Raw genomic sequence first — 11,812 nt, forward strand, 5'->3', positions numbered from 1 at the left:
AGAGAAATTAAGGCTGAACTGGGTGTAGTGCACATAAAAGAGTATGTTGGCAGGACAACTATTAGTTGTGCACCACAGAAATATAGCCATAAACGAGTGGCGATCCAGATACCAATATTCCTAATTTCAATGTAGAATGTATATTTAGACGTCACTTAGGTTAATCATCCGTCTATTCATGGGCTTGGTCTATATTTAAGTTTATCCATCCATCCATTTTCTAACCCGCTTAGTCCCTCATGGGGTCGCGGGGGTTGCTGGTGCCTATCTCCAGCGTTCACTGGGCGAGAGGCGGAGTACACCCTGGACAGGTCGCCAGTCTGTCGCAGTATATTTAAGCTTAGACCAAGCAAAACTATCTGGCCAAAAAAAATGTCTAGATATAGAATTAAAATTCAAAATACATATGGAATACCAAAATGTTTGAATACAATACAAAAATGTCAGAAAGCATAAACCAAATTTGAAGGTTCAAAGGTTGCCTGTTCCAAACTCAGTAGGCCCGTTTACACTACACTTTTTTATCCGAGCCAAGACCAGTCCGAGCTCGTAAACCGAGATAACCGTTGTGTGTAAATGGTCAGCAGACTGAACCGGACCACGCTAAACATAACCAGACAGCGCTAACTGGAGACCAGTTCCTGAGCAGGTCTCGGACAGTTTTTTTTTATCCCGGTTACCTGATAACGAAGAGCGCATGAGCAGACCGCGTCATCCCCTTACAGTCAGATGACTGTGATGAACCTCAGTGTCTGTTGTTGTTTCCTGCGTCTGTAAATCCTTATTAGACGTTTGTTTGTCTTATCCACGTCCCAAAAGCCGACTCTGTCTAACCATAACATCCTGACTGTTACGGGCGCCGCCATTTTGATTTGCTTGGTCCCGCCTTCAATCCCAGAGAACAGCAGTACCGCAGATCGTCACTAGGAGGCGAGGAGCAACCAAAGAACCGGGATAGTGTGGTGTGTAAACGGTCGTCTCAGCTTGGTTAACTGATCCAAGCTCAGACTGGTCTCGGCTCGGCTCGGTTAAAAAGGTGTAGTGTAAACGGGCTTAGTGTATCACTCTGGGTCCCTAGACCCTTGACCACAGATTGCTCTCCGTGCACCACTCAGTGTTGCAGCACAGTGTTCCCTAAGGGATGGGTTAAACCAGAAGTCTCAAAGTCAAATCATTAGGGCCGGTGTCCTGCAACTTTTAGGCCCCCACACGTAGCCATATATCTGGGAAAACTGTAACAATTCACCCTCAGTATCTGGACATACTCAGTAAACAATGTGAAGACACTGAATAAACAAGACTAACCTGTTCAGAAGCCGGGAGGTTACACTGGCTCTGAAGATTGATCCTGTCGGCTCAGGCTTGGTGAACCAAATTACTGGATGAATGATTTGGCTCTTGGTGCTGCTGGGCAGGACAGGGAATAGCAGGGTAATTGTAGACAGTTCGGGGGTCACACACAGGTAATCAGTCCATGGGGTAGAGGTTTCCAGAAAGGCTTGACAAGAGGGTTATCCGGGGACCGGGCAAGAGAATTGGTAGCATGTGGTATACAAACCGTGTAGAGGTATCCAAATGGGGCAGAGACAGGAGACAGGTCCAAGGTCCAGGCTTGTTTTCTTACAGATGGGCATGAAAATGGTTTGCTCACACAATAGCTTTAAAGAATCTGGCGCTTACATACTGGAGCCAATAATTTATGCTCATCCCAGGTGCAACAGCTCCCAGTAATCAGAGCTGCTGCATGTGTAATCACTCCGATCTGATTGCCAGTGAATCTCAGGGAGCAGAGAGTGACATCATGGAACTGCAGAAGAAGAGTCACAGGCAGGAATAGACAGGAATCATTACAGGAAACAAGTAAATCTTTACACGCTTAGGCCTTTCATCCACAAGTAACCCCCATTCTACATCTCTAGAAACAAATGATTCTGAAAACTCCCGCCAAAGTGGAATTTTCTAAAAACTCCACAAGCTAAACACACAAGCTCAAAAACGCAAGTTTTTGAGCTTGCGTGTGTGCATGACAAAACTGACTTTTATGGTTCACTGCATCACAATCTGTGACAAATAATGCTGTGGTGATGTCACATGTGTGACCAATTTTTATAGACAAGCCATATATTGGATTAAATAATGAATACTATCATCAGAGAGGTACTGATGTTGTGATTGACTGTTTACACCATATGTTTAATCAATGTTAAACTGGACAAATTCTCTGCTAATCTACAGCATCTGTGGTCATTTATTTCCAGCTAGGCACCACACAGCATTTCCTGTCTTCACCTCAGTATCGAAACTTCAAAGTAAAATCATACATGGAACATTATTAACATTGCAGTTGGTTCAGATGTTTTCTCCTTGTTTTTTGAAGGCTTGACTGCATGCTAGTGTGGTAGTTTAGCTTTTTGAGTCAGTTGTGTTGAGAAAGGGACCCATCTAAAAGTTGCAGGACACCGGCCCTCAAGGATTTGAATTTTAAACCACTGGGTTAAACAAAGAGACATTCCCCTCTGCAGGATTATAAAGGGATTTTTTTTTTACTTACCACAATCTGCTGTATTTTTGTCCATAGATAGTGTTTTGATGGGTAAAGACACACATTTAAATCTAGAGTATTATAAAACAATTAAGCTGCACAGGATGTGTATAACAGCAAAATGCTTTCTCCATTTCTCATCTGAGACCGAGTTCAAGATTGTTATAAGACAAAATGTATTTTACAAAGGAAGAATCTTAATTTCCAAGCAAAACACAGAGATGATGCTGCACTGACATAATGTTGCTGAGACAGGTGGCTAATGAAGTTTAATTTTGTTTAATAAAAATAGAATAAAAAAGGCAACAGTGTTTTCACTGTAAAATTAGGAAAATCTGGATGTGTGTATCATTTCTGCAAAGTTTGATATCTTTTCAGAGAGCTCAGCTGGAAAAGCATTTTGCTGGTAGTAAAACGGGTTGAGTTTCACACTGGACACTTGCTCCTTTATTTCATTCTTTTGTTTGTTTTTGTTGTCAACGTTTATATTTGTAACAAAAATCTAAAACTATATTGGATATTGAAAATACTTTTACTTTTAAACAATATATCTGTTAAAAGCTGTTGTGCAATTATACACTGTTTAAAGTTATTTAATGTTTATTAAATAACCCTCTGTCTGTTAAGTATTGTCTGGTGATAATCAGCTCTTAAGCTGATATCAAGACAGCTGGTTGAAAGGGATGAATTCGAGCAGCAAACCCCTCACAAACATAGAATAAGGAGTGACAACTTCTTTTCAAGTTCAAGAATTTAATAACAGAAATAAACTGAACATCCAGAGAACATCACTATGTAATGCTGTTTATCTGAATTAACACATTGTTCCGATTAACAAATCCTCTCTAGGCTAATGACACTTAACTAAACTACTAAGCAAAATGAAGATAAAAAGAAGCTAAGCTAAGGAACTATTTACATGCAAAACAAACAAAAGACAAAACAAAAGTGGTTGGTAATCAGAATAATTCAGTGATTCCTTGTTCACTGCAGATCAGATTCCAAAAAGCATGGAATGGAGTAAAAAACCCATTTGGCATGTGTTTCAGCCCATTCACAATGCAAATCCTGAGTTACACAAAACATTATTTGAGGGAAAAATATTTTGAGGAATGATTTGCTCAGTAAAATGATTACCTTATGACCAATCATATTAATGTGATTCTCCCTCCGGGCGCCTGGGGTCGCTGTAGCGATTGGTCGCTAAATCAGTTAAAATGTAAAGTTATCAAAATTGCCTTTAAACCGGCATTAATATTCCATATTAATGCGGGAATAAGGCTCGTAGCTCTATCTACCGACGGAGCAGAAAAGACAAGTGTTATGCTTTAAAATAAGCTTCTTGTGAATGTCCGGAAACGGATGTTAACAGGAGCTAATACCATTTTGGCTAGCGGACCTTCAGTGCTAACAAATAAAACTTTGGTTTTATTTTAGTCATGATGAGTGGGCTGGATAATGTAAACATTAATGTCCCATCAATGTATGAAACCCTTGTGGAGATAACCTTTGTTATAACCATAAAAACACACTGGACAATGACATGGTACCGAATGCTAGCAATGAGCTATACCGTTAGCCCTTTGTTTTAAAGGTAACATGTGCACAACGATTTACAAAACATTTCCCAATAACCCTTTAACTTCTCCCTCAGGTTTCTCTGCCCAAACCTATCTTTTGCCTCATGTGAGTTCTGTCCACTTTGGCCATTCAAGGAAGGAGCACCGGAAAGCAAGAAGGTTGTTGGTTTGTCTTGGCAGGCTAGCTGACAAAATTAACAAAGCTGTTTCGGCATCCCTTACTTTGTGGCTGGTTTGCGCAGGAGTCAGAGTGCAACTTAGCTCTGTCCCAGCAGTTCCTCCGATGCAAGAGAGGTCCTCCATCGAAGCAGGCAGACGAGTTGAGCAGACCCTGGATCAGGCATGGCTGGCCCAGCTACATTCCTTCAGATGTCCCAGCAGAGGGGACCATGTAGCCTCATGGTTCAGCCAGCCTCCCTCTCCTCCTTTTGTCTAAAGGAGGGAGGAGGTGATGGCTGGTAGCTTTGTCCTGGAGAAGTGGGCTGAAAGAGAGGTTCTGAGAAGTGAAGTCTGAAGAGAGAGATTTCAGTGGAGGGGTTCTGGCCGGAGGGCACAAGGAATTACAGATGAAAGGCTTAATTTGGGAAACATGGAATGCTGGGTGGACACGTATATGTGCTGGCAGATTAAGGTGGATAGCTGTGGGACTCATAATGCACTCAATTTTAAATGGATTGAGGAATCTAGGAGCCAGTTTCCTCGAGTAGGCTTTAACAGGAAAGTTTTTAGACGAAAGCCAAACCTCTTGTCCTGAAGCATAGGTAGGAGTGGGAAAATGTTTCTTATCAGTGAACCTCTGGTTCTGGTAGGAGGTGCGTTGAAGGGTAGCCTTGGTCTGGTCCGAAATCCTGCGACATCGGAGTAGGGATGACCAAACGGATGGAAGGATAGTATCAGGAAAGGAAGAAGGGAGAAGAGAAGATTGGTAACCAAGAGATGCCTTGAATGGAGACAACCCTAAAGCTGCTGACACATGAGAATTATGGGCATACTCCTCCCAGGCCAATTGTTGACTCCAGGAGATGGGGGTTGCTGGCGCACAAGCAGCGGAGGGTATTTTCCCACTCTTGCTTCAGTTGTTGGCACTGGCCATTAAACTGGGGGCGGAAACTAGAAGTCAATGAAGATTTGGCACCTAGACACTTACAGAAATCCTTCCAAACCTGGGAAATGAATTGTGGGCCACGATCAGAGATTATATCAGAGGGAAGGCTATTGGGACTGAAAATGTGATGGAAAAGGAGTCTTGCGGTCTGGTCCGCAGATGGAAGTTTTGAAAGGGCCACAAGGTGGCAAGCTTTCGAGAACCAATCAATAATGGCAATGATAACAGTCTTGTGCCTGGAGAGAGGAAGACCAGTGATAACATCCGGAGCAATGTGTGACCAGGGGCGACTGGGTATGGGCAAGGGCTAGAGAAGACAGGCAGGTGGTTTGTTTGAGCCTTTACTCCAAGTAGAACAAGCTGAAACAAATTCCTGGACGTACTTATTTAGAGATGGCCACCAGAAGTATTGCCGAAGGAACGCAATAGTACGACTGGAGCCAGGGTGACCAGAGAACTTAGAAGAATGTCCCCACTGAATTGTTTGGGAACGGACGGCTGATAGTACACATAGCTGTCCAGGAGAACCTCCTCCAGTATCAGGTTCATCATGTTGAGCCTGATGGGCACCGGATAATTCAATTCAGAGGCAGTTGGAAAGCAGCAGCTGATTCCAGTCTGAAATGTATCTCTACAGCGGGGTTAACTAGCTTTTGCTCTGAGAATCTTAGGTTAGAATCAGAAGATCTGGGGAAAAGGAGAAACACGTGGGAGGATGAGTATCTACACGGGGTGGCAAACTTTCACAAGGAAATCAAGGCTTGGAAGATGGTCCGGTACCATGCTGGAAGCGATGGTGAATTGATGCCTCCTCCCTGGTCCCAGCTCCTTATGAAGGCCCTCTAATTAGTGAAGATGGAGAACACCTGGCCATCACACCCTATAGAGAGAAGAGAAAGAGAGCAACCCAGAACTGCACACAGACCCATGAGTATCACAGCCTCCCTTGGCAAAGCCAGTGGTGGGCACAGTCCCGCTGATACGAAAACAGATAATTGCGGAGTTAACTTTTTGTTCATCATCATTCACGCTATGTTTAGTAATTGTTTGTGAACCGGTTAGTACCCATTTATGTTCATCCACCATCTATGTCACTGCCCTGGCTCTCAGTGCAGATCCACATAGACTTCTCTAAGCAGTAGCTGTTACGGCTGCCCAAAATCTATTGTTATTAGCTGTGCTTTTTTCTTCTTACCTTTGTTCTTCATGTGATGATGAGGTCGCCTCCCATTGCTCAAAAAAAGAGGAAGAAGAATAAGTGTGGAGAAATTGAAGGGGTATGATTACTTTTGCATAGCACAGTTCAAAAACTAAATCCATGTGGGCTTTGAAACTCATCAGCCACTAATTAATTTGAGGTGTGAAAGCCAAACTAACTAGTGCTTTAGAAATATGCTCATTGTCTAAGAATTTTAAAAATGAGCTACATCCTAATTAGGTTTTGTGAGATAATATCAAAAACTCAACTGTGGTGCTCTAATTGCTGCTAACAAGCAGCTGAGGACATCAAGGTCTGTCATATGCCACACATTATTGTGCTGAACTGCAAAAAGGGACTTATGAAAACGAATTAGTCACACAGCATATCATTGTGCCATTGTTGATAGAGTTACAGCAGAGGTAAATGTCAAGCATGTGTCGTCAGTAAGGCATTTCTCATCTGAATTGTGAGCAGATGCATCTGGAGGCTGTGCAAGCTCGTGTAGGTGACTTTCAAGGCTCCGCGCCATGGTTTTGTGCTGCAGAATAGAGGAGTGGTATGGATCAGTGGGTGTATGAAATGGAGGCTAGCTAGGCTGAGATAAAAGGAGGATGCTGGCAAACACACAGAGGATGGGTGGTGGTGACTAAAGGCCCAACCTGAGCACAGCAGCACCACAGAGCAACCTGCATCTCTTCCTCTCAGGGGCAACTCTGATGGAGTGTGTTATCAGTGCAGGCAGGCAGGCTAAATCGCTGGTTGAGTAAAGGTTAGAGCTGCTGGTCTGTTTCTTTGCTCGCAATGGCAGGCAGGTGAATGTCAAAGCTGCCTGAATCACAGGGGGAACACACCGGGGCATAAGGTGAATCAGTCCCAGGAAAGGCACAGATTTACGCATTACTCGTGTTTAATGGTGCAACACTTCATGAAGCTGACCACTTCATCGATGAACAATATCTCACCCGTGGAGGCCATCTGGGTTCTGGGTGGTTTTATGCCTAAAGCTGTGATTATGCTCAGGTAGTTTACACTGAGGCCCAGATGTTGAAGACTGATCTTTTAAGTCTGTTAAATTTAGCTATAAGCTACTCTGACTACATTACAATGACTTTATTTAAGGCAAGTAAGGTTCAAGCTGAAGAACATCACTAATACCCCTCCTCAAAGAGAAGACATTATCTAGCTAAACACTGAGAGAACTGTTAGAAGAGCAAGTAACTTAATTAGTACTGTATACCACATACTCTAATAAATGCTAGAGAACAACAAAGCAACACCTTTACCACCTATTTAGCTTTTCTTTATGTGGCTGTCAATACTTGCAAGGCATTAAGCAATTGTCTTTGTTTGCAAACACTGTGCAATCACTTGTACAACTTTTACTACACTTTCTAAAGCCTGAGCTCCATGCCCCGCATTCACCCCATTTATTTCTTTTATTTTTTTCATTTATTTATTTCTTTTTTTGAAAATCACAGTAAAACTCTCAGAAGATCAGCATTTAAGTATTAGATTACCTATTAGTTTACACTTAGACATAGATTAGTAGGTTGTAGGTTTTTTTTGTTTGTTTGTGTTTTTGTTACAAAGGTGGATATAAAACTATGAACGCCAGGTGTTTTATCTACATGTAATGCCGTGTTTATTTTTTTTCTGTTTCTTATGTCTGAAAAATGTCTTTATGTGCTCTATGCTGATTTTGTATCTAACTGGCAGCGTGCAGTTGCAGGATTATAGTGCTACAATAACATGACTCTGGCATTGTGGCAATACATGCCTTCAGGCTCCTCTTCTTGGTTTTATTGCTGGTTGCAGCAGGAGAAATAAAATTGTAAATACACAATGTTTTGTTTCCAACTGGCACAAAAAGTGGAACTGGGACTTGCTATAATGGAGACAATGCTGGATTCCAACAGTACATCTGCCAGCATTGAAACCAGTCTGTTCAAGGTTCCCTCTATGCAGAAATCCCCCAACACAGGAGATTTTGAGTGATATTACAGGCTTGAAGCTTGCTGTTCTTTCTTCCAGGGCATTCTTTTGTTTGAAAAATTTGCAAGATGCGCAAAAGTGAGTTTGGGAACAGCTGTTTGTTCTCTATACTTATCCTTTTAAATGGGACTAGTGGATGTGGTGAGTGCAAGCGCTCACTCTGGTTTCTTTACTGACAGGCCTTTATCCATTAATCCCTCAGCTGGACAAAAGTGCTTGAGGTTAAACAGATGTTGCTGCTCTTTTCTCAGAGGAGTCAAGTGTGTACACAGGAAGAGAGAAGGAGCTGAAGTGGGGCCTACAGCACCTGCAGCTCCACGACTTCAATAGATAACACTAAGCATTTTGAACGTTTCCGCCCCCAAAGCTCCTATTCACCATCTTTCCTGCCACTGTCATTTTAGCTCGACTTTTGATGCAGCCTGTTTGCTGTGATACCCTGTTAATTTCCCCCGTGGCCGATCATTCAATATTCAATACCTTGTTTAATTCAGCAACAACTGTGGATCATATGATTGAGGCTGCTTTCCCTGATCAATATCATCAGAGCCCAGAAGAATTTCTTCTAGCAGATAACAGAATTCAGCAGAAGACGCATAAAAATATGTTTGGAGCAATTTTTATTTTCTGTTGGTTGCAAGTTGGGCTGAATGTAATACAAAATACAAATAAAACAAATAGGTTAGAGCCTCCCATTGGAAAAAAAATACTAGAGTGCTAAATATTTCACAGCAGAATTGATCCAATAATTAACCTTTCTTCCCTTCAAAAGCACACCAGAATACTTAGGCCAAAAAACTACCACATTTGGTTTGAGAAATGCTCAGTGAATTATTGAGGTCTGAAAGCATTGTGGTAAAAGGAAAATGTTTGGAATTAATCTTAAATTATTAAATCGGAGACAGCTTCATCAAATGGAAATCAAATCTTAAACAGAGACAGATTTAAAGTGCAAATTTTGTGATACTGTATTATGGTGCCAGAAAACGTGTAAAGATTGGTTGTACTTGCTTAAATAACTTACAATTGGCTTCATACTGATTACTGATTTTAATTTTTTCTCTTTCTCACCAGAGCCCTTGATGACAGACCTTTTATATAATTTGCATATACGGAGTGTCGACATTTAATCTGGAACAGTGTAACAGCCAAATGTACACTGGTAATGGATCGTTTTGTTGGCAGTTTTGTTGTGGATGAGAATTCTCCTCATCCTTTATTTAAAACAATTCCTGCAACAGAGTTATGAAACATTCCTTTCTGCATAAAACTCTCTTCTAAAATAGAATTGTGGCCAAAAGACAGAAAAAAAAACATGAAACTGTGCATGGGCAAAGCCGCAGTTTATTTCAAAATCACAACAGCTAATACAAGTGGAGTCAAAATCCAAACAGCTTAGGTGATCACAGAAGTAAGTCATGTTGAAGCATGAAGTTTCTCAATTAAGAAAATGTTTTTCATCATGGATGTGTCTGTGTGTGTCTGATAACTGTAGACAGTCGTGTAGAGTTACAGCGCTGTGACAGATGGCGCCTTCAGAACAGTGGCTGTTCCTGCATTAATGATTGCCACCCTGAGTGAGAATCATTCCCCCCAACAACCCACCCACCGCTTGCTGTCACCACACCTAACCGCAACCTCATCATAACACACAGCCCCGATGGACACCATTATGAATAAAACCTTATTTTGAATTTTTTTATTTATTTATAACCTATCAGAAACAACAAGACCTCAACATATTGATATTTTCAATGCTGGCTTTGGGCTTGACAGACAGAATTTAAATGAACGATCAAAAAAAAAAAAAAATCAATCTGACAGCTCCAGCTGATCCAGAACACTGCTGTTCGCATTCTCACCAAAACCAGGACGATAGAGCACATTACCCCAGTTCTAAAGTCCTTACACTGGCTCCCTGTAGCTCAGAGAATAGACTTTAAAATACTTCTATTAGTTTAGAAATCACTGAATGGCTTAGCACCTAAATACATAAAAAAGATGTTGCTGCTGTATCGACATTCCAAAAAAAGTAAAAAAACAAAGCAACTGGACTTGTTTTCCGTAGTTGAAGACGTTTCGCTTCCTCTAAAGGAAGCTTTCTCAATTCAAAAAGTCTGGAGTAATGTGGAGTAACAAGCTTTATATTACTGCCTAACAACTAATGTGTTACTCCACATTACTCCAAACTTTTTGAATTGAGAAAGCTTCTGGGAGAGGAAGCGAAACGTCTTCAACTACGGAAAACAAGACCAGTTGCTTTGTTTTTTTACTTTTTTTGGAATGACCATGACCTGGATGACTGAGAATCTTCACCAACACCTGCTGTATCGACCTTCCAGATCACTCCGTTCTCCTGATTCTGGTCTACTCTGCATGCCCAGAACCAGAACCAAACATGGAGAAGCAGCGTACAGCTTCTATGCTCCACAAATCTGAAACAAACTTGCAGAAAACTGCTAAACAGCCAAAGCACTGAGTTCCTTTGAATCAAGACTGAAAACCCACCTGTATAGAGCTGCTATCGGCCCATTTGATATGTATTGATGTTTATACTTGTTTGTGACAATGCATGGAACAACACCTCAGCAGACATGATCAAAGCTAAGGGTGATTCCGGTTTATCAAAAGGAAAGCAGTGTCTCCCCCACCCCAACACTTTGTCTCCCCCCACCTTCAGTTTCTCTGTGAAGAACAATGCAAAGAGAGGTATTACTGGCTTGATTTAGACAAGCTGTGATCCATTTTAATGAACTGTTTTTTTCAATGCATATGTTTAGCAATGGCATATCTATATGATAAAATTTATGTTTTTTGTTTTGTTTTTGTTTTGGGGTTTTTTTTACAGAAAAGAAAACCGCTCCTTATGTCAGTGAAAACATTGGGAGACATCAAGGTATTCATCATTACGAAAACGAGACTGTTAAATGCAGCAGATGTTACAGCAGAAAAAGAAAGGATATGCACAGACATCAAGTTTTTAAACCAAAGTTGCTGAGTTTACAATTATGTCTGATTAATGTCTTATTGAACTGTGTTGTGAGAAAAAAAAAATCAGAAGCAAAAGCTGCCGCTCTGTAAAAACAGAGTGCGATTAGCGGCAAAGACTAATGCTTGTTAGTGCCTTTCCAGTATACATTAATTGGTAAAGGTTGTCAGTGTGAAGCATGAGGGGGAAGATCAATTGGTGTTTAATCCTGTTTGGGTTTAACTGCGCAGGGACTCTTTTGAGCAATTAACTCCAGGAAGGATGGTTGAGACACTGTGAAATCACTTTCCACACCACGACAGCATAACTATTCAAAAATGCATCAGTATGAGCAAAATGGAGGAGGATACAATTGATTTGATAGAAACCAACATTTGAATAATTTCTTTAGATAAACAAGGGC

Source organism: Fundulus heteroclitus, chromosome 18 (genome assembly GCF_011125445.2).
Source record: "Fundulus heteroclitus isolate FHET01 chromosome 18, MU-UCD_Fhet_4.1, whole genome shotgun sequence".
In the NCBI taxonomy this organism is placed as follows: domain Eukaryota; kingdom Metazoa; phylum Chordata; class Actinopteri; order Cyprinodontiformes; family Fundulidae; genus Fundulus; species Fundulus heteroclitus.